This window comes from Lontra canadensis, unplaced genomic scaffold, assembly GCF_010015895.1.
Source record: "Lontra canadensis isolate GAN:19392208 unplaced genomic scaffold, GSC_riverotter_1.0 scaffold4, whole genome shotgun sequence".
In the NCBI taxonomy this organism is placed as follows: domain Eukaryota; kingdom Metazoa; phylum Chordata; class Mammalia; order Carnivora; family Mustelidae; genus Lontra; species Lontra canadensis.
The window spans coordinates 36,228,169-36,252,636 of record NW_022630998.1 but is presented as its reverse complement, the minus strand read 5'-3'; the positions used below and the strand labels follow the sequence as shown (position 1 = coordinate 36,252,636).

At 41.0% G+C, this 24,468-nt stretch overlaps 1 protein-coding gene across 1 annotated transcript in view; it reads left to right on the top strand.

The window, feature by feature from the left end:
* Positions 1-2,267: 2,267 nt before the first annotated feature.
* Positions 2,268-24,468, top strand: part of SV2C (synaptic vesicle glycoprotein 2C) — a 210,029-nt gene continuing 187,828 nt past the window's right edge. The window contains exon 1 of the mRNA XM_032848172.1: positions 2,268-2,522. The gene's annotated coding sequence lies outside the window, so the exon portion shown is untranslated. The remainder of the gene's footprint in view (positions 2,523-24,468) is intronic.

Genomic DNA, 24,468 nt, shown 5'->3' with positions numbered 1-24,468 from the left:
GGTGTGAAGACTCTTTTGAGTGCTGTATCCAATAGGCCTGGGGTGCACCAAATGGGACCCTAAAGGGGCAAGTTGAAGAACCTTTGCATCCCATCATCATGAGAGAATGTTTGTTGTCCTCCAAAGACACAGCATTAAAATGTCCTTCTCTAACAAGCCGGTCTTAAACTGAACATTTCTCAAAAATACACAATTGGGAATTTTCCTGTTGGGGCTGTTATCTTCAACTGCATCAAGACATGAAAACTTGGCAGCTTGAAAAATTTTTACACTCCTTTAAATATTTTCCATGGACAGCACAAGGAAATGACTGAAGGAAGAGATAGCATGGCACAGGGCACATTGATCATTCATGGTTTTCTGAACATCTCTCATTGGAGAAGTAATCCATTATCATGTGACATTTGGGGGAAGGTTCTCAAGAGGGGACCTGTCTGTCCATTTGGAAACCCAGTGAATCACCAGCATGTTTTGCAGTTGAGAGATCAAAAGTTTTATGTGTAATATGCAGGTGATCTGGATAAGATTTATAATTTTCTTAAATTTCACAATTTCATTTCCAATGCTGGATTTATTTGGCATTCCCATGAGATATATTTTCCTTCTCATGGTAACAACACAATGATTTTAGCCTAAATAATTATTTAACTTAAATAATTTGCTTATGTAGAGGAATCCATGAAATGCAAATAAGCATGTTCCTAATTTTCATGTTTCCTGATCACCTTATAGTGCCACATATGGTTGCAAACTGCAAAGCCTTTAAGTCAAAAAAACCCAGGCAGGTTTTCAAAGACCAGTGTACCAAAGCAAGTGTAGGTTCAACAGGACAGGGGAATCATTACTTAAGAGTTCTTGAGTGCCTGAAATGGAGAGAAGGGAAAATTACAGGCCAAGGACTGCATCTCTGTCTTCCTCTTTCCACAGCATCATGCATAGTGACACAAACCAAGCCAGAAAGCTCATAGAGCAACACTGCTCAGAATCCAGCCACCTCATCCCCACCAGCTTCTCTGGGCAGGAGGCTGCCTAAGGTGCCTTCTATCTTTTCTTTCCAGCACAAGTACACGTAATATTTATATTTATATTTATATTTGTATCTATACACGGATCCATTCAATCATCCAGGCATATTTACACGAATAGTACACATTGGGCAGATAAGCCGCGCACACACGTGTGTGTGTGTGTGTGTGTGAGAGAGAGAGAGAGAGAGAGTGTGAGTGTACCACCCACTGCATCCCGCTCAGGCGTTGCGCTTTGTCTTGCCTTGGGCCACCCACCCCTAGAGCAGTGACCTTAGGAAAGACACCTGCTGGTGTGGCCGCTTCCCACCCTGCATTCGTTCCATGTGAGCGCGGAGCCGGCAGGGTCAGGGATTTGGGGAAGCCCAGCTTCTCGCAGCATCTGGGTGGCACTGCGCGAGATGGGGGTGACGGGTGGAGAGCTGGGGCGGGGGCGGCAGTCAGAGGCTAGAGGACGACTACGCCCTCCTCTACGGCGGTGGAGTGGCCGCGCCAGCCTTGGGTAAGGCGTCGCCCCAGTCGGCTTCCCGGAGACGCCGAACCCTGCTGCTTTGCATGGGGAAACCCGATTTGGGGGTCTCCAGCACGCCAGTGGTACTGAGTATACAAGTAAAATTCCCGTGCTTCCCTCTCCTTTTTAAATATTCAGTAGTTCCCCTAAAAGAGCCCCTTCCAATGTCTGCCTGTGGATCTGGCTGTCTGGAATCGGGCTGTCTGGCCCCACCTGGCATTAGGGAGACCTCAGGCGCCCAGCAAAGTTTCCTCCTGTTTGCTCTTGCTGCGCCCCAAGTTTCCAGTCGATTTGTATGCCCGTGCGGAGGTGGAGGGTGAAGGAACTGGTCAATTTAGCCCTCCCAAATGGCTCCCTGGAAGACGAGTTGACGTTAACAGATCAGTCCCAGACCCAGAAATAGGGGGCAAACCCTCCCTCCCCTGTCCCGCACTCAGAATTCCTTGGTGTCTTGGGGGACCAGACTAGGGGCGCCGCCCCCAGTACACCACTCAGAGTCACACTTTCCCCTCGCTGCAAACTCTCGGAGCCATGACTCCTCCGAAAGTACTTGCCACTTGGGGGTGGCCCCGCCCCTCCCCCACGCCCCCGGTTCCACGCTGCAGCAAGACCTTAGCACCCCGACTTCCCGGAACCAGTCAGCCCGCCCCGCACCGAGTCGTGCGCCGCTCCCGCCTCCCCTGCGCGCGGTGACTCCCTCCCTGCGCACCGATCGTACTCTCGCCACGCCGCCGCCCGGCACTGCAGCACCGCGGGGAGGAGGCGCAGGCGGAGGAGGGGGAGGAGGACCGCAGCGTGCAAGCCGGGAGCCACTTTCCCGCCCCTCCTTTCGTCGCTGACACGCTCGGAGGAGTCACCACTCCGCGCGCTGCAGGCGAGAGTGGCAGACGGAGGCGGCCCCAGGGAGCGAGCCCGAGCGACGCCCGCGAGGCAGCAGCTGCAGCACAGACACCACCTAGGGCAGGGGGTCCCAGGCGGCCAGAGCGGTGAGTGAGGGACCCCGGCAGCGGTGGCGGGTTTTCCAGCCGCTGCCTAATTTCCCTTCCGGACCCGGGAGCCGGGCGCTGCAGCGTGGGGAACTTTTTGCAGCCCTGTAAAAGCGCAACTTTGCCCCGAGTGCCCCTGAGGAAGCGGTTGCAGGTCCTGGTGCTGCCCCGGCGGGTGCTTTTTTGCTGGGGCGGGACCGGAGAATTCAGGGTAAAGCAGATGGAGTGACTCTCGGATGCCCAGGGTAGGTCAGGGGAGCCGGGCGCACTTTAGCCCGGATTCCCGGGGGAAGCTGGTGGGCGGCAGCCGGGATTCGAAAGCCGCGCCCGCCTTCCGTGGGGACCTCCACAATACTTTGCTTACGTGGATGGACAGGGAGGGTGAGGTTGAATCAAAACAAGCAGCTCCGAGCCCCAGCCAGGCGTCCCACCTGTACTCCGACCCCAGCTTTGGGCTCAACTTTCCGGCGGGGATCCCTCTGCAGACCTGCGGGTGGCGGGAGAGCAGAGGCAGCCAGCCGCATTGGACGCTGTGCGAACCTGAAAGAAACCCCGGGGCTTAAAAAACTATTCCACGGATATCCCCGAAGCCCCCGTCTAGTGTCTGCGCGAGAACCAGAGAGGGATGAGTACAGGGAATCCCGCGGGGCTGTGGCTGTTTGTAAGTGCCGCACTTCACTACAGACAAGACGCCTTCATTCAGCAAAACCTACTGAGCGCCCAGGTGCGGCGAAACCGAATGGCGTGAGGCTCAGGGCGGGAGAGGGGCTATCACCCATAAACAAGCTACCTGGGTCATTTCAGGTGGCGGTGAGAGCTGTGGCGGCGATCACTCAATACACTTGACCCTTTCAATTATCAGACTCTTTCCCCTCCGCCTGGGTTCTAGAACTGGGAACACTTTTCTCCAGCTCGTCGCGGGGACCTCCCAGAGCTGGGCCCATGAAGACTGCAGAATATGGAGATGAACTTGTGGGGCAGCGGGCACCCCGCCGTAGATGCACAAAACCCAGGGCCTTTCTGTGGGCGTGCGGGGACCTTAGGCGCCGGGCGCGCGGGGGTGGAGGGGGTGGGGCTGAGTCACAGTGGCAGGAGGGGCCGCCTGGACGGCTAGAGCCGGAGGTTGTTGGGGGGGGGGGGCGCTCACGTCACCCGCTGCGTGTGCTAGTGATGCAAATGCAGACCCGCGAGGGGCAGGCGGGGGTGGGGGCTGGAGGGGAGGTGGCGGAGTCTTGGTCTGGAAGAGCGCGCGTGTGCGTCAAAGTCTCTCGGGTGATGGATGCCCCGCAGCGCACCCGGCGCGGACAGCGCGCACCGGGCGGGGCTGCAGGGCGACTGTTGGAGGTGGGGGGTGCGCTGCGGCCCGGGCGGCGAGGAAAGCCCAGCAGGGCTGGGTCTGCGGGCCCGCCCGCAGCTCCGCAGTGCGCCACAGTGCCGGGAAGGCGCCGCAGCGACCAGGCGCTCCCCCGGGATCGAAAGATGGGGCGTCTTTTAAGGCGCCGCAGCGGGAATGCCCTGATGGCTTCGTCTCTCAGCAGACTGCCTTCCTAAATATTTAGTTGCTTGATAGCAGGAGAAAGTTGTTTCAGTTTAGCCATAATTCTGGAAGAGCATTTGGCATTCATCACTTTGCGTTCACGCGTTTTCTGGGGCAAGTTCCGAAAGGCCTCGTGCTCGTGGCAGGTTTTCATGTGAAAGCTTTGACGTTGAGGTTCATGAGATGCCATAGTGCTCACCCACACCTTCACCATTCTTCAGGTTTGTCAGGACACCTGGCCTCTAAGTGGGGCTTGAGAATGGCTTTCAAAACAGTGCGGCATTTCTCCTTTAGGACAGAAAGATGTGTGTTGAAAGCATTCCCTGGGAGAAAATAAAAAGCCCAATCTATGTATGTTTCATTTTATTTATTTATTTATTTTTTTAAAAAGACCCCACTTCTGGAAGCCTCCTGACAAAGGTTTTTCTACTGGCTTTGCTGAATGACTCCAGATTTGCAGGATGTGTGGCAAAAGGATTGAAAGGGGGGAGGTGGAGGGGAGGAAGGAAGGTAAAAAGGAAGGCAGTCATCAAAGAGCCCAAAGACAAAGATCCTAGTCCTGGCTTTCCCAAACATTATGTTATAATCACATTTGGCAAGTGACTTATCCTTTTGGGTTCATCCTCCACATTTGAGAAGTCTGAAAAATAGCTCAGACTAGCTCTTACTACAAAGTTGTTTTGAGGATAGAAGATGATGGTCTCAGCTTTGTGCCTACAAATTCTCTATGAATGGAAAATATTATGAAACACAGTCCCTTTAAGGGAAAAGGAAAACAATTTTATCTTTTAGAAAATTCTGGAGACATTCACCAGTGCTGTTCCTTTAATGAAATTTAGCCTTCAGTGTCAGCAAATGCAGACAATAGACTTTTCCTAACAGTCTTATATAAAATCAGATGCCATTAGCTGCTGTCTGGAGAAGGGCGGGGCGGGGGAAGCTCTGGATTACATCTGAGTGTTTTGGGTGATGTAGTAGAGAAGGCAGATTTATTTTTCATGACCTGATGACAGTCAGACTAGCTTCTCTGGTGTGAGCGGCAGACTAGCCTAAGAGCTTTTAAGTAAAAATTCTACTCATTATTAATCCAGTCATATTCCTTAAGTGTGGAAGGTGCCTCAGAAAACAGGATGCAGTTTCCACCCTTAAAGAGATGACCACAAAGGGTATCATAATGTGCAATGTATCACGTGACCACAAGTCTCAGAAAATCCATTTCCTATAATTAAGGATATTATCTCTTACTCTAATGTTGATAGTACAGTTCATGAATAAAAACATCTGATTTGTCAAAATGCCTTCCTAACTACTCACAGTGTTGTTATTTATGTTATTCATACATAATGCGGCATATCTATGAATGGTTAAAGTTAAAATGCCCTATTTAGCTAGTGTGGCTGTACCGAGGGAAAACTTATGATTCACCAGTGCTTCTTGGTTCCTTTGGTTCCTTGGTTGCTTTGGATTTTGTCTGTCCCATGGTTTACAACGTGTATATCATTGTCCATTTATCACAAACTCATCGTTTAGGTTAAGTCTGTCAGTAAACATGAGAGGCAGCCCCCTGTTTATGTGTGGTTTCCGTACAACATGGCTAAATTGTCTTTGTTTTTACTTCGATTTTTCCATTCCAGCCCTATTGAGCAGCCAGTGTAAAATGTTGCAGTGAATTGAATTTGGAGCTTCTTTCTTTACTTGGTACAGCTGTAATAATAATGGGGGGGTCAAATTACTATTTTAATTCTTGCTGGAAATATGTCTTAATGGTGTACAAAGACACTTTATTTTTATCACAAACACCCCTCGTAATTAGGGACACTTGCTACTAGTTGCATATTATCATAGTTTCCCCTGTTGGGAAGAACTGAACAAAAATAAATGGAGAAAGATCTGTGGATTGGGTAGTTTGGTACGTTTCTGGTTCTGATATTCTTTCCCTCTGTGAAATACAGAAATACATGATGAGTTATATTTTATTTTATTTCTTAAAATTTTAATTCCAGTATAGTTAATACACGATGTTATGTTACTCTCAAGTGTAGTATATAGTGATTCAACAATTCCGTACGTTACTCAGTGCTCATCCTGATCAGTGAACTCTTTTTTTTTTTTTTTTTACTTTTGTTTATTTATTTGACAGACAGAGATCACAAGTAGACAGAGAGGCAGGGAGAGAGAGAGAAGGAAGCAGGCTCCCCGCTGAGCAGGGAGCCCGATGCGGGGCTCGATCCCAAGACCCTGGGATCATGACCTGAGCCGAAGGCAGAGGCTTTAACCCACTGAGCCACCCAGGTGCCCCATGATCAGTGAACTCTTAATCCCCTTCAGCTATTTCACCCATCCCTCCGCCCACCTCTCTTCTGGTAACCACCAATTTGTTCTGCAAATTCAAGAGCCTGCTTTTTGTTTTTCTCTCTTTTTTTCTTTGTTCATTTGTTTTGTTTCTTAAATTCTACATATAAGTGAAATCACAAAACATTTGTCTTTCTCTGACTGACTTACTTCACTTAGCACAGTAACCTCTAATTCCATCCATGTCGTCGCAAATGGCAAGATTTCATTCTTTTTTATGGTTGAATAATATTCCATTGTGTGTCTACCACACCTTCTTTATCCCTTGTTGAGCTATATTTTAAATTTGAACTTTACTTGTAAGCAGAATATAAGAAATGTTTTTGTTAACTCACATTGCGATTTTACATGGAACTGTGGGCTCTGTTTTTGTAGAATAATTGATCTGCTAGATTTTGTATTATGCCATTATGATTATGGTTTAAAACATTTTTAAAAGACCAAAATTGAAAAATAATCTCAGGCTTACTAATCTCAGTCAAGCAGATACTCAGATGAATTTAACATGACAAGTTTTATTTTATTTAAAGATTTTGTTTTTAAATAATCTCTATACCCAATGTGAGGCCCAAATTTACAACCCCAAGATCAAGAGTTGTACATCCTACCAACTGAGCCAGACAGGCGCCCCCAACATGACAAATTTTAAATGCTTTCTGTTGAGCCCCCAATGCATACCATGGCTGCCGTATCATTTCCTGTGGACAGGATGTCCTGCAGATGATTAATACTGGAAAGTAAGAACTATATTATGGGCTTTCTTTTCCTTATAGCACTTGGGCCCTCTTACAACTCGAGAGCACAGTGAAATTTATGACTGATTAGACCATGTGCTTTTTCTTATTATTTGCTACTCTTTGAAAATCCTGTGGATTAGACTCCGTGTATAGCTGAACAGAACTATGATTCTCAGTAGTCCTGTGTATCATACTTTCCTGGGGAGCTGATTCAAATGGAGATGTCTGAGCTTCATCCTAGACATTCTAAGTAATTCTATGCATGGGCCCAGAATATACTGTTTACCAGGATCTGCCAAGTGGGTTATATGTCTTCAATAGGGGTCTACCCTTGCAGGAGTGCTTGAACTAGTACTTGACAGGCTGTGTTGTTCTCTTCAATATTTATTGAATCTCTACTTGAAGCTCTCAGGGAAATCACCTTCCAGCTGGCAAGACAGACTTCAAGAGGACCAAGTTCTGTGGTAGGAGTCAGAGGCAGAGTTGAGTGAGGGGGTGACTGGAAGAACCCTGTGGAGACAGTAAGGTAGATGGTATCACAGAAGCGAGGGCCCAGACAGAGGAGCAGCATTTGTGGCACGTTGCTCTGGTGCCAGAAAGGCTGAAAACCTTAGCATGGCCTTCACGGTCCTGGATGGCTTGGCCCCTGCTCACTTCTGTAACTTCACTTTGCTTAACCTCCAAACCTCTCCCGTCCTAGCAACCTTCAAACATCAGCGCCATGCTGCTACAGCAGCCTTATCACGTGCTCCACCCTACCTTCCCCATATTAACTCTTGATGTTCTTTAGACTTCCGTCATCTTTCCTTTCTGGGACAGCTTCCCAACCCTCTTGGGAGAGGAAAATTCTTTATTCTCTTACAGTGTTCTTTTCTTTATAAATAAAGTAGTTGGAGAAAAACAGGATACTCAGTAACTTTGAATGCAGATTAATAAAACTTCTCTTAATCTAAGTGTGTCTCAAATATTGCGTGGGTCATAGTTACAGTAAAATGTTATTTGTTGTTTATATGACATTTAAATTTATCTGGGCATCCTATGTTCTTATTTGCTGAATCTGGCAACTCTGTTTATAAAGCTTGTTAACTTTACTGTTTCCTTTTTTAAAAAAGTGCGATTGTTTCATTAATGCCCGTCTCTCGTGGCTGAACTACAAACTCCATGTGGCCAAGGACAGAATTAGAGATAGGTTATTGTTTGGTCTTGCTGTTTATCCCTAGTGTCTAAAACAGAAACTGAAGCATAGTAAGAGCTCAGTAAATTTTATCAGATGAATTAATGAGCTGCTTGAGAAAAATGGTGTAACCATAGACAAGTTTCTTTCTTTTTTTTAAAAGATTTTATTTATTTATTTGACAGACAGAGATCACAAGTAGGCAGAGAGGCAGGCAGAGAGAGAGGGGGAAGCAGGCTCCCCGCCAAGCAGAGAGCCCAATGTGGCCTCCATCCCAGGACCCTGAGATCATGACCTGAGCAGAAAGCAGGGGGTCAACCCACTGAGCCACCCAGGCGCCCCCAAGTTTCTTAATCTCTTAGAGCCTTAATTTCTTCAGCTGTCAGAAGATGATTTTTATATCTACTTTCTAGGATTGTGTGTAAAGGGTAAATGGAGAAAACATACATAAAGCTGCTAGTGTGTTGCTTTGCAGGCATTGTACTGTAAAAGATGTCTTTTCTCTTCAATCAGTATTTGTTTTGTAACATGACAGGGTTCCTTCTTAATGTGGGAAACCCTGCTTCCTTTTTATTATAATGCAATCCTGTTAGTAGTCAAATGTTTCCTGAATATTTACCTAATGCAAGGTACTCTGGAGACTGAGCTGTGCAATTCCTAAGGTCCTATTCTCAAGGAGCTCCCATCCGTGGAATGGTAACACTGAGGGCTTGCTTCACGGGCCCCATGGGGACCTCATGGTTAGAAAGCCCCTGTGTATGGTTGATACTCTGCCATCACCTCTTGAAACTTTTTGAACAAGGGGCCCCACATTTTCCTTTTGTCAGTTAGTAGCTAATCCTGGGAACCTATGTGTATTTGTATATACCTAATGCATGTGGATCATGTAGTCTTTATCATGACCCTGGGCCTCTCATTACTCAGAGAACTTGTGATTTTTTTCCCCCTTGTTATATGGTTTGTAATTGACTGAACCAAAATCAGTGTCTTTACCGGTATATCACGACGGTCTTCACCTGATTACAACCATCCAGTGTGGTCCAAATCTTTGAGTGAGCATCAAAAACTTTTAAAGAACTAGCTTTAGGGGGCCCTTGGGTGACTCAGTGGGTTAAAGCCTCTGCCTTCGGCTCAGGTCATGATCACAGGGTCTTGGGATCGAGACCTGCATCGGGCTCTCTGCTTAGCAGGGAGCCTTCTCCCTCCTCTCTCTCTCTCTGCCTGCCTCTCTGCCTACTTGTGATCTCTTATCTGTCAAATAAATAAATAAAATCTTAAAAAAAAGAAAAAAAAGAACTAGCTTTAGGTCTCCCATCCTTGGGTCATTTCCATGGACCTTCCCTCCCTGTCACCATTCTTGCAGTTTCTGAGAGACCGCAGCTTAAGTTTCTAGGTCTGCCTTTGTAGGAAGCCAGGAACACCGGCGATGTATTTCAGACTCTGTCCCCTCCAGTATTCAGGTTTCTAAATCTGTGGATCCACACAAGATAAATAGTCATCTTGGGGTGTTGAATTTGTTCTAAGAGAAATATCTGAGATGTTTGTTCTTTGCTTTAAATTACCCAGCTGAGTCACACAGCTCAGGAGCCTCTGCATAGGGAACAACTAAGCATTTTAGCAATGGGTAGAGAAGGTGACCCACTTTGTCATTTCAAGCTCTGACTGGTTTGTTTTAAAATATACTCATTGTAATATTACTCTCTGGTAGTGCTAAGTACACCGTTTTTTCTTTTTTTAATTTTTGTGCTTCTGTGTGTTTGTATTGAAGAAGCGACATTCTAGTATTTCCATTGGGACATTCTCATGTTTGCCTTCACACTAGTATTATTTTCAACGTGTGACAGCATGCTCTAGTTAATGCACATTAAACAAATTATGAGCTGCATTCAACATGAAAGTAATTTAAGTATAAAGGTAATTATTTTTTGAAGTATCCCGTTACATCTGCAGCCAGGGTTTCCTTTTAGCCACGTCAGTGTGAAGGTAGACATACAGGTCCACACTAGCATCCACAGTCACACCCCTGGTTCTATTCCTTCCACAGCTGTGGATTCCCCATCTGCTGCAAAGAGTCTTCACTACTTCTTTGAGCTCTCAGGGATAATGCCTGTGGTCCTTGCCTCTACTTCCCTGCAGCAGCATCCCATTGCCCAGAATGCCCGGCTCCAGTATTATCGAACCTCCTGATGCTACCATGTGCTCCTAATGTCCCTGGAGAGTTTAGAGGATGTGCAAATGTATTGTGCTGGTGAGAAACATTGCAGGTGACACCACGTCCTGTATTCACAATCCATTTTCCCTTCTGACTCCAACCCATTGTCCTAAGATCATAAATTATGGGTGTCAGATGGTCTTCTGCTTGGACTAAGCGCTTTACTGGGAGATTTCTTAGTCCTTCCCTTCCAGACATGCTCAGAAGTAGTAGAATATTAAGACAAATCATGAGAATTTTGCACAGGATGTTCTGTGCATATTTTTTGTGGTAGTGAAAAATTGGAAACAATCTGAATGTCCTTCAGAGGGTGATCAGATCAAATGTGGTTTATCTAAGTAATGAAATACTTCACAACAATTGAAAAGAATCATTTCCATGTACTAACATGGAAATATTTGAAGATAAGTTATGAATTAAAAATACAACAATTTATTGACCAGAATATGTCATATGTCTCTATTAAAAAATTAAAGTACATTAAAAAGCATAGAAAGACAAAGACCAAACTATTATCTTTTGGGAATAAGAGGGAGAGGACCTGATACTTTTCACTTTATATATTTCTGAAATATTTGAGTTTTTAACAATAATTACATATTACTTTTATAATTAAGGCATTAGTAGAATTGGTAAAAATAAATTTCAAGTTGCCCTTGTAATGATGTTTCTCAAATATGTCCAGATATTAATGTTTTAGTGCTAAAATTCAGTGTCAGTTTTTCCCATGGATATTTTTTTAGTTCATAGTACAGGAAGGTAATTGAGGTTGTGAGAACATAAATTATTTTGGTGCTCAATAAAGCTGTTTTCATTTTGAATGAAAAAGGGTAACTCACCTATAAACATCCAATACAGTGGACCCTGAGAGGAGCTGTGCATTGCTGACTTAGGTCATTAAAGTTGAGGACCTCTCCTCCATCTTCCACCTGTGTTCTCAATAAATCTTATGTGTCCAGTGGCTGTCAAAAGCCTGTATTGCTCCTCAGAATGTTTTGCTTTTAGGAACATTTTTCATCCTATGGCTGTGTACTTGATGGGATGGGAGGTGGATAATTTTTATCTTCTCTTCCATGGGTCTGGAATGTTCTCCCTCCCACCACTTACCCTACCCTGAGTCTCAACATATACCCATTCATGGAAAAGACTCCAACTTGCCTCAAGCCTCAGCTTAAAACTTCACACCCCTTCCTGGTAATTTGGGCCCCTTTCTTTGTTTCTCCCTTGTAGCCACCACCATCATAGTGCTTTTCACACTCTGTCATTGTGACTCTCTACATGTTTTCCCACTGAATTCTGAGTCCCTTGAACTTAAGGGAAGAGGCCAAGTCACTGAGATCTTTGTAACTCCAGGTACTTGACACATAGAACACATTTTAAATATTTATTAAGCCTTTTTAAGTGAAGTATAATATACGGAGACAAAAGTGTGCATATTAAAAGGGTATAGCTAAACTGATTTTCACAAACTGAACACATCTCTTTAACCAACACCCAGATCATGATAGGGATGATTCCCGGCACTCTAGCAGTACCTTGCATGTCTCTTCCAGTCGTAACCTCCTTCTGGAGGTGCCTAACAGTTCTCCCTGTCCTGCTCAGATGCCCATTGTCTGGGAAACTGCTTGGCAGAGCCTTATCACTGCTGATGGACTTGAGAATGTCATGACTGTGCCCCGAGAGGATGCTGTCTCCGGATGGCCAAACTCTCAGTCCGCCAGATGCCAGAGGCAGAGAAAGCAGTCCTAATTTGTTCTCTACTCTCCTGGGTTCCACCTGTGACCTGAGTCTAAGTCCCTCATGAGCAAATCTGTCATTTGACCTCCACTTCTATCAGTTTGGATACATTCACTTCTGTTTCTGATTTGCTAAAATTTCTTATGAATGTGTACAGAATTTCATCCAGTGCTTTTAAGTCTGGATGAAATTACAAGATTTCATATAAGATTGTAATGAATGTAAGATTCATTACAAAATGATTTCTTTTTATAGATAAATGCTCCAGAGTTTCTATTTCTTCTTATGTCCATTTTGGTAAGCAGTGTTTAAAAAAAAAAGAAAGAAATTTGTCAATTTTATTTAGATTATCAAGTTTATTGCATAGTTATTTAAGACCACTGGTTTGTTTGTATTTTATGAACTCTTGTGATTCTTATATCTAATTGTATTTCTTCATTGCTTTGGATACTTGAGTCAATTTTTTTGTATAGATTCTAGAAACTTCAGAGTCACGTGGCATTATCTGTAGATCATTAAAAATGTATATGGAATTATTTAAAATGCATTTCTATCTCATTGGAACATGGAATCATTGCCTGTGGTTATTTGCAAGTATTTAAGCCCGCTATTTCCTTTATCTACCATTAAATGGCTCTGAAAATATCAGAACATTAGTAACTATATAGAATGACAGATACATTTAATCAATTTTACAAATATATATATGATAGAAGCCAGATTTACAAAAGATTCCAATTTTTTTGAAAGCAAAGTTGTTGATAAAAATGAAGTACTCATAGACGTGCTATGATCTAATGGTTGTTTAGTGTATACGTGTTTATAATCTGAACAGACAAATGAACCATGATTTGAATTTTGATGACAAGGGTTTTATTTGGTGAAAACTATGAACCATATTCAATTCTTACTACTATTTACCTGCCTTTACAGTCTGTCAGACTGTGGCAGACTTTGCAGATTCCATTCCTTAGTGATTGTAGAGGAGCAAGCTCATGAAATTCACACTGGCAGGGTTTGTTGGAGGACTCTTCCATATCCCAGCAACTCAGATAGCTAGTGACTCAGCATTGCATGGTTTTTATAGTGCTGCTTAGCTTCTACCTTTTCCTTGGATCCCACTATTCCTTCTTTTTCCCAATATCCATCCATTCCCTGTCCAACATCATGACTTTCTCTTTTTTTTTTAATTTAATTAGCCAAGGTATAGTACATCATGAGTTTTTGAATAATGTTCAGTGAATTTGTTATTGATTTTTCTATCCCTCCTTTAACTGTACTTGCCTCCCTTATGCTGGGGTGGGGTTGGGGAGAGGAAATCTCATTTGATAACATCTGATATTTACTGCTACATCATGGTGCCTAACTGGCTGCTCTAAAATTTAGTGACCTAAAGCAATTTCTTTTTGCCCATGCATCTCTGGACTGGCAGGCTAATTCATATTGACCTTTGCTAGGTTTTCTCCGAATTACAGGGTAGGGTCATGTCTTTAATTCTACTTAGAATAATTGGCTACCCAGTTTATATTTTTTGCCTGGAGATGACAGAAGTACAGGAAGGGTGAGTGGAAACATGTGATGCCTCTTAAGCCTAGGCTCAGGGCCCATGCATGTCACTTCAGCCCCTGTTCCACTGACCAAAGACATAATGCATAGCGGAGTTCCACACAACAAAGTGTTGTCTCACACACTGTACACTGTTCCTGTGTCCCATCAGACATCCATTTAAGTAAAAATTTCATTTCTAATAATTCAAGTCAGAACTTTTTCTGTATTTTCTGTATTTCTGTAAAATACAAGTATTTTTTGCATAGTTTATATATATATTTTCTTTGGGGGAAACTACTTATCAATCAATCAAGGGAAGGCTATCCTTTGTTTTATTCAAAATCTTACCAAGAGTTGCTCACTGTTCCCAACAATCATGTCACCAGCAGTAGCACACACCAATTGTGGTATTTAAGTTGCTAATAAGCACACCTCTGTTTGTCTACATGGGTGTTTGTTATATTCATGGTGATTATACACTTAGAAGCAAGGATTCCACGTCTTCATTTTGTATTTTAGAGTTGTTACACCAGAACATTTACATATTTAAAAACATATTTTGTTATTTTTTTCTATTTCTTCTTGACACTTTATGTATGCAGGTGGGTTATTTTATTTATAAAAATTATTTAATAAGGCATTGCAAAATGTATGTTTTACTAGATGTTGTTGGATTGCTCTAAATTCTGTACATTTTAGTACCACGTGTAGTAAGCCTACTTATATTTGGGGATGAGAAGGTACAAGTCGTAATGCAGGGAGGGCTCTTCCATTTTGGCATTTTCTCTAAAGGGAGCATGCTCTTTCTGTGAAGACTGCCACATTACTCTCTCTGTAGTATAGGGATAGGGGTGATGTAGGAGCTGGATTTGTTTATAGATATGGTATGTCTGTAGAAAATATACAAGCCTTTATCATAATTCTTCTTCCAAGCCTCACCCGAAATGCAAGCAGTGGGAAGACTTGAGCTGTGAAGGCATGAATTTTTACTGTCTGCTCTAATCTTGATTAGTGATGGTTAAGGATGGGGAAAGCTAAAAAAATAAAAAAATAAAAAAAAAAATTAAAAAAAATTAAAAAAAAAAAAAAAGGATGGGGAAAGCTTACAGGAATGAAGAAAGAGACATTTTCAAAGATGGCTGCTCTAAAAACTGGGAGAGATGCCCAGTAGGAGTCTGGTGGTTTCTTTCTAACCCTGCTTTCCAAATAACAATTTATTGTTATTCTCTGAGGTTACTGCTAGACAATGTTTCCTATGGGATTCCCTTGCCTGTCTTCTGTGTATGAGGTGGGAGCCATCTCACTTGCTTCCACAAGAGACTGACAAAACAGGGAATGAAAGGTAGTTGACCTGTCTTGGTCTGTAGTTCAAGGATAAGAATATTTTTCTTATCAACAGAAATTGATGTAAGGGTAATTCAAAAGGGAGATATTGAAGGAGTGACCTAGAACTGAAAATGTATCCAGTTAGTGTGCCTTTTAATCTAAAGTTGGAGTATTGATAAGGGCATCACACTCTATCTATGGTGTGCAGAGGACACTGTTACTAGGGCAGAGCTCCAAACATTCATTACTCTGAACCTGAATATGTAATGATCATGCCTGCCTTTTGGGATACAGATGTGTGTGCACAAGAGGGCTTGATTATATTCAGAGGCAGTGAATAAAAAAAAAAAAAAATCCTAACCCCTAAAGGTTAAGATCCACTTCCCAGCAAGCCTGAGGAGAAAAGCCAGTGATTAATATAAGTGAATGTGAGACATGAATACAGGCCATCTTATAATTCCAGCTTTATTTAACATCAGGAGAATGATATAATTCTTCTTTAAGGGTGACACCAGTGGAACACACTGGTTGTGGAAGATTTGGAGTCATTTGAGCTCTGCCTACATTATACACTGACAAGACCTGAGCCAAAGTTAAAGGGATATTTTGCAATAGACAACTAATTCATTTACTCCCAAGTTTTTTACATTATGTACACCCTTATTATTACCATATTACACACCTGCTATGTTGACGTCCACATCAGAAATTTGGTGTAACATCATACTGCATGTAATAAAGCTCCTAAAAAATAAAAAAAAAATAGATTTCCTAAGTAAGATAGAAAATAAGAGTTCATACTCTGTCTGATCGTTGGCTTAGAAATTTTTTTCATTCAGTAAATGATTTTGAATTAGGGTAATACAAAATTTTAAAAAATCATATGATGGACCGTCTTTGCCTAAAGTTAAAAAGTGCAATGAACCTGAGCTCTGGGGGCTCCCAGTGATGCTTTAGAAGTTACATCTGCACCTCCTCCTGGCCATATTAGTGCTTTCCTTTGCTGGTATGTATGTGTTTGTTGGGCTACTGTGTGTGTGTGTGTGTGTCTTGTCTGCATGTCCTCTGCTGGTAGTGATGGGTTGTGACATCTTCACTCAGGAAGTTGTGACAATGTTAAGTGCTTCTCAGGGTTTTCTGATTGCATGGTGCTTTTCTGCTTGGAGGGGTTTCCTCTTTCCCTTGAAGGATAACTAACCATTGATTTTTTTTGGTCTGGCTGACATATGACAACACAAAACTCTTTGATAACAGTTTTCACTGCCCGTGACTGACAGCATTGGGAACAGGATGCCTAGCTTCAGTGTAACAGCTTCTCAGGTGAGCGCCTACACAAGCCCTTAGCCTGAAGGCCATTTGGCTTTACAGTCACGAGGGTTCATCCTACCTTCTAGTCATGGTGAAGGGATTTATGATGATCTTATCTGATCAGATCAGATTTTCCTTCTTTTCACCAAGCTGAGTTTTTCATTCAACATTCCAAACTGAATTCTAAGGACTAATGTGTGTCTGTGTCTGTATATTACTTAGGCTAATCGATTTCTTATGTCTCAGAAGAGATGAAATTAGGAGTTGATGGTCAGATCTGAGTTTTCACTCTTAGTTGAATTTTGTAAATGTGCCAAAAGCCTCTGCATGTAGAGCACTGTTAGCAAAATGAGCAGGCTATTTTATTTGTGAAATGCTCAGAAAATATTTATAATGTTGATGGACTGTAAAATTAGCAAATAGTTATTAACTTTGTTAAGTATTAAGATTATAAGAAAAGAAGGAAATTTAGATGAATCACAGCATGTATTACTAGGTCCTTACTTGTGTAAAGCCACATTTTAACTCAGCTGAGGTTCAAGGTTGGCTGTTCATTTACTTGTTTATTAGCTCAAAAGCTATACATATGTTAAGTGAAAAAATACAGCTTCCCTGTATGTGAAGAAAACTAGCATCCAAACTACAGTTAATCCAATATAGCAGTAGTTATCATTCTAAATGGATACTCTTTCCTATGAGAGCATAAAAGGTAGAATATATCTTAAGGATTTAAAGGTTCAATACACGAGATGGTTCTTACCTTTTCTTTTCTTCTTAATAGGACATAGGAGAAAGACTTGAGTAAATAACTGAAATGTTTTCAAATGAAATCAAAATTTCAATTCCATTTCAGTTAACAAATTGATCATCTTCTTTGTGCAAGGGATATGCTGTGATCACTAGGGAAAATGAGCTGGGTAGGATTCAGCCTGTGATCTCAAGCACACAGACCTGTGAGGGAGGGCTCAGATGGGTTATATATAAATTTTGTCCAACAAAGAGCAGGCGTTTGGTATAAGCAGTCCAAACCCCTGCAGTGGTTTGAACATGGTACAGGGACATTTCCTTAGGGGCTTCTCAATTGCAGCACTATTGACATTTGGCCCAGATAATTCTTTGTCGCAGGGGGTTGTGCTGTGCATTGTAGGAGTTAGCCGCATCCATGACTGATACCCACCAGATACCAGTAGTATTTTCCCCTCCAGTCATCACATTCAGAAATGTCCCTGAACATTGCCAAATATCTCTGGGTAGTAGAGAGTGTGCAAGATTGCCCCCAGCTGAGAACTGCTGACCTAAAGTATAAAGAGAAACTTCAAAAGCAATCACTTTTGAGGTGAGCCTTAAAGGGCAGTTGGGATTTTTTTCAGGCAGGAAGGGAGATGCAGGATATTTGAGGCAGAGATGGAGCAAGTCTAGGAAAGTGCAAGTTATCCTGCTGATGGAGTGAGAAGCAGTATGAGCTCTAGAACTTGGCTGTGGTGGGAGATGGAGAAGCTATGATGGGTGGGAATCTTCGAAGGTTAGATGAGTAGATTGGACTCAGTCAGAGCAGGGAGATGAATTTTAATCCAAGTGTACAATGGTTTAGGGTAAGGAGAGCCTTGAGGTAAAGATACCAGTTAAGAGTGGCTAATTTCAGTTACTTCACATAGTTGGCCCCCCCATTCTCCATTCATTCTGTGAGGCAGTTAGCCCATATGTATTTATTGTGTGCCTATTAAACACTAAGCACTGTTTCAGCTGCTGAAGGTAGAACAGAGAACAAGACAGATAAAGTCCCTATTCTCATGGAGATGACATTCTAGAGGGGAAGGAGACAAACGGTAAACAAATAATATGAAATGATCAAAATGATTTTAAGATAGTGCTTAGGGGCACCTGGTTTGCTCAGTTGGTTAAACATCTGATTCTTGATTTCTGTCTCAGAGTGTTGAGATCGAGCCTCACATCTGGCTCTGCGCTCAGCACAGAGTCTGCTTGATATTTTCTCTCCCTCTCCCACGGCTCCTCCCCCTGCTCATGCATGCACATGCTCTCTCTCTCAAATAAAATAAATAAATAAAGTCTTAAAACCTTAAACTCGATGAAGACAGTAGAACAGTTAATGTGATCTTCAGTGACTAGAAAGGCTGCTAATATTAGTGATAAAACTAATATTAGTGATAAAACTTACTGTAACTAACTAACACATTGAAACAATTTTGTTGCAATGAAATTGCATTTACATCAACATTTTATAGCAATCTCATTGCTAGGTGACCAAAAATAGAGAGGTAAAATAGAATATATAGATAATAAAATAGAATATATTTATTTGTAAAAATACGAATATTTTTCATAACCTCTTTGGAAAGAGGTTTCACATGGATGGCTACTGGGATATTTGGACAACTCCTTTTTTTTTTTTTTTAAAGATGTTATTTATTTACTTGACAGACAGAGATCACAAGTAGGCAGAGAGGCAGGCGGAGAGAGAGGAGGCAGGCTCCCTGCCGAGCAGGGAGCCCAATGTGGGGCTTGATCCCAGGACTCTGGGATCATGACCTGAGCTAAAGGCAGAGGCTCTAACCCACAGAGCCACCCAGGCGCCCCTGGACAACTCCTTTTAAAACAGTGGAACCGATTACAAGAGAAGAAGAAACAAGGCATCTAACAGGTGCTGGGTTCCTGGCATACACCAGCTCTATGTTTCTAGACAACTGTTCTTAGTTTTTATCACACCTGAGTCCAGGCCACTATCATCTCTTAAAACAGCTTTTAACAGGGCCTTTGGCCTTCATTTTGTCCCTCTTTATTACACTGTTAGTTTGTAAAACAAAAAGACTGTGTCTATTTTCGTTTTAAAAATCAGCAACGGCTCCACTTTGCCTTAAGATCATGATCATTTCCTTACTAGGGCCACAGTGAATTTCCTCTGGTCCTTGATAGCTCTGGTACTCTCTTTCTGCCTCTCCTGAGACTTCCTGCCTGCCTGGAGGCTCTCCCCTTCACCCTTTACTCCATAGCTTGCCTAATTAACTCCCATTCATCCTTCAGAATTTACCTAACAGTAGTTTCCTTAAGGGAATCCTATTCAATTTTCCCAGTCCAATTTAGACACCATTCCAATGTGCACCTTCTTCTTGTACAGTGATAATACTTGTTACTCTGTTTGGTGAATATTCATTTCTTTGTCTGGGTTCTCGAAGGTTAATGCTCGTGGACCCAGCAGATGACACAGGGCCTAGCATAATCACAAAATATTTTGGGAGTGCCTCAGTAGAAGGTAATGCATTTTAGATATTAAAGGACTGGTGCAGGATGAGCATAAGTTACTTGCTCAAGGTTATAGAACTATTAATAGTGAATTTATACCTGTGGGGCTTCAAAACCCAGGTACTCTCCATACACTGAGGGTATCTAGATATTCTGTGGAGCACTGTAAGAGCATTACAGAGACTTGTTTGTCTTAGATAGTTTCCATGCAGCCTTGCTGAGTGACGTTCAATAAATATTCATTATTTATCCAACAGGAAATAAGATCCTGACTTTAGCATTCTCTTTCATTAATGTACTTCTGTTATGATCACCAGCCTAGAATTGCCAAGGCTCAAGTCCTCTCTGTTCATAGCAAATGAAGCTTTAGCATTTGAAAGATCTAAATTTTGCTTTTCATTTGTTTGATTCATTAATATTCCATTACGCCCTTATACAAGTGATTTTGGTATGCTTCACTGTCTCCTTCCACCCCCATTCTGTAATAATGTAAGTCCGGAAAACCATATAGGAATATATAAAAAGCTATGTAGTATGTAATAATGCATAATTAAAACTGCTAAAATATTCAGTATGTTGTTTAATGTATTTCTGAAATTACTGCACCTTTGATTCATTATTTACCATTCATTTAGTTTTTGTGTTTTTTGTTTTGTTTTTGTAGTCACTGAAATGCAAAGTGGACATGGAGAGGAATTTTGTCCTATTATTTACCTGTATTCCTAATTTTTTTTTTTTTCTTTTTGAGAGAAAGCATGTGAGCAGGGGTGGGAGGGAGCGGCAGAGGGAGAGTGGGAGAGAATCTTAAGCAGGCTTCATGCCCAGCACATGAGGCTTGATCTCACAACCTTGAGACAATGACCTAAGCTGAAATCAGGAGTTGAATGCTTAACTGACTGAGCCACCAGGTGCCCCACCAGCATTACAAATTTTAAGCTCATTTCCAATTTTATGATTGTAGTAAATAGCAACATGTTTTTCTTGTGATACAGAAATTTAAAGAACAATAATGAAACAAAATGTTTCAAATAGCATAGTGCTGAAATTCTTTAAAATATTAATGGCTCTTCACGATGTATCTTAAATGGGTGTATAATGATTGTAGCGAAGAAACCCAAAGTTTTTTTTTTCTTTCAAAACTTCGGCTTTTAACATTATCAGTTCTGGCCAGTGGAGCTGGGTTTGCATGCCAGCCTGTGGCATATAATCTTCACTGGGAAGGTGCATTCTCATATACTTATTACCTGTATTAAGTTAGATTAATAGACTAATAATCGTGACAAATATTTGTTATTGCCTGGATTCTGCTTGCTGTAATACCTAAGCTATTTTCATATGCTGTCTCATTAATTCTTCACAATTCTATGAGATTGGTACAATTAAATTTTAATGTGTTTTTTGGTGAATTCTGCTAAACCTTTAAGGAAGAAATAATACTGATTCTACTAAGCTCTTTCAGAATATAGCAAAGGTGGATACACTTTCCAACTCATTTTATGAGGGCAAAATTACCTACTCCTAAAACTAGACAAAGATGTTACAGGAAAAGAGCTTCAACCAATAACCTTCATGAACATAGATGAAAATATCTTCAACATAATACTAGCAAATTGAATCCAGAAATTTATAAAAAGCATAATACATAATAACCAACTTTATCCTAGGAATGCAAAGCTGTTTCAACAGTTGAAAATCAATCAATGTAATCTGTCATATCAGCAGTGTAATAGATACAGAAAATCCATGTGATAAAACTTAGCTTTCATTTATGATTTTTAACAAACTCTCAGCAGAGTCAGAGTAAAAGGGAACTTCTTATAAGGGGCATCTACGAAAACATTATAGCTAAAATAATATTTAGTGATGAATGGTTGGATGCTTTTCCCTTAATACTAGGAACTAGGTAAGGATTTCTACTTTAACCATTCCTATTCAAAATTATATTAGAAACCATAACCAATGCAATAAAACAAGAAAAAGAAGCAAAAGTCTTACAGATCAAAAGAAAAAAACACAATTGTCTTTATTAACAGATCATATAGTCACATAGTTGCAAAGTCCCAAAGAACCTGCACAAAAAAGTTACTTAAACTAATATACAAAAGTCAGTCATATTCTTTGATCCTAGCAATAAATAGTTGGAATCCAAATTTTAAAAGAATTATCAATTTTAGTAGCACACAAAAAGAAATTATGAATCTAGCAGAATGTGCAGTATTTTTATGTTGAAAACGACAAAGCACCAGTGAAGGAAATCAAAGATCTAAATAAATGGAGAGCTATCCTGTGTTCATAGATTGGAACATGCAATATTATAAAGATATCAATTTCCCTCAAACTAATTTACAGATTCAGTGCATCCCAATCAAAAATCCTAGTTGATTTTTTAAAAAATATGTGTGAATCAACAAGCTGACTCTAAAATGTATATGGAAAGACAGGAAACTATGATAGCCAAAACTGAAAAAGAAGCTAGTTGGAGGATTCACATTACTTGACTTCAAAATTGACTCTAAATCTACGGAATCAAAGCAGTGTCATATTGGCAAGAAGATAGACATATGGAAAATGGAAAAGAATAAAGATTCTAGAAATAGACTCATATATATGACCAGTTGATTTTTGGAAAAGGTAGGCAATTCAATGGAGAAAGAACAAATGATACTTTTTAACATATGATACTTAATACAAATCTTTTTTAACAAATGATACTTAAATCTTTGAATATCCAAATGCAAAAGACAAAACAAATAAAAACAAACAAACAAAAAGATGGCTCCCTCAAAACAAAAAAATTCTTGATCTATATCTTTAGATTGTATGCAAAAATTAATTCCAGGAGAATCATAGAAGTAATTGTAAAACATAATAGTATAAATCTCCTGGAAGAAAATATAAGAGAAAATGCTTGTGATTTGGGGTTAGGAAAAGATTTCTTAAATATGAAATCAAAAGCATGATACATAAGAGAAAAACTTGACGCATCTGATTTTGTCAAAATTAAGACCTTCTGTTTAGACACTGGTAAGAAAATGAAGATCAAGCCAAAGACTGGGAGAAAGTATTGGTAAAATCTTTATTCAATAAGAGACTTGATTGTATAATATAAAAATAAGTCTCAAAACTCACAAAGTAGAAAACAACCCAGGAAAAACTGGATAAGATATTTGAATAGACACTTCATCAAGGAAGATATATGAATGGCCAATGAGCACAAGTAAAGATGTTCAACATCATTTCTCATTAGGGCAATGCAAATTAAAGCTATAAGTGTGCTTGTTGTCCATTTCACTCATCTAGATGGAAATTTATTGTATAGTGTTTTCATTTATGGGAGATTAAAACAGGAGTGGATTGAGGTTTACCCTCACTACCCTCAGTAAAAAACAAACCGACGATACCAAATGTTGACAAACTGGAACTGTTATACATTGCTGGTGGAAATGCAAAATGGTACTTTGGAGAACACTTTGGCAATTTCTTATAAGGTTTAACATCTATTCATTGTATGGTCCATTGATCCTGATCATAGATATTCATCCAAGTGAAGGGAAAGCCCATGTTTACACAAAAACCTACATATATGTGAATATTTATATGGTCCTTATTCATATCTCCAGAAGTTGGAAGCATCCCAAATGCAGCTAACATCAGATAAGACCATTTGCTGCCTCTCTTTAGTGCTAGAAAGCTTGAAGGAAATAGCTATATTCTTCTCTCACACACACAAAAGAAAACAAATGGGTTATTGTGAGAAGTTTCTCTTAAAAGTAATATTAATGAAAATGTTTTTCTGCTTCAGATATTAAATGAGAATATGACTTACAGTATAACCTTACATTGCAGGTTGGCAACTATGACCAAGTGGAAGTTGTTACTTTAAACACACACAAACATACAGATATAGACACATGCCCACCCACCCCCACACACACACCCTAAACAGAATCTGCCAGAAGTCCTTTTTCCTCCTTTAGATGATTTTCAAGTTTTACCAAATGTAGTGATTTTTTAGTAATGCTTATCAGCAAGCAACATACTATTCCAAAGTAAGATATCTAAGTAATTCCCAAGGTTGCTGTTTCTAACACTTTTCTTTGACTAGAAATATGTTCTAGAGGAATTCCAGTTAGATGAAACTTGCCTACATCTTCTGCATTTAGCACAGTGTAGAGGAAGTTCTGCTGGATGGTTTTGGAATCTGAAAAATAAATCATAAATGTAAAAAGTCAAATTGCTGAACATATAGAAACCTGACACAGAAAGTCAGGACTCTGTATATCCTCTTAGAGCTCAGTTACATTAGTGGCCCATCCTACATTGAATTATTAGGTGTATTCATCATATTGTTATCCCCTTTTATCAGTTTTAGACATGACTAGATGTACACTAAGTGCTTTCTGGTTCTGTTTTACTATCTATTTTGGACACACTAACTGGTTAATTCCTAAGAAAGAAGAAAATGTATTGATGTCAAATAAATTACAATTACAAATGTGAATTTCAGTATCTTAGTTTCCTGTTAGTTTGTACATTTCCTTAGCACTATCACTTTTTTTTTAAAGATTTTTATTTATTTATTTGAGAGAGAGAGAGAGCATAAGAAGGGGAAGGGTCAGAGGGAGAAGCAGACTCTCTGCCGAGCAGGGAGCCCAATGCAGGACTAGATCCCTGGACTCCAGGATCATGACCTGAAATGAAGGCAGTCGCTTAACCAACTGAGCCACCCAGGCGCCCAGCACTATCACTTTTCCATG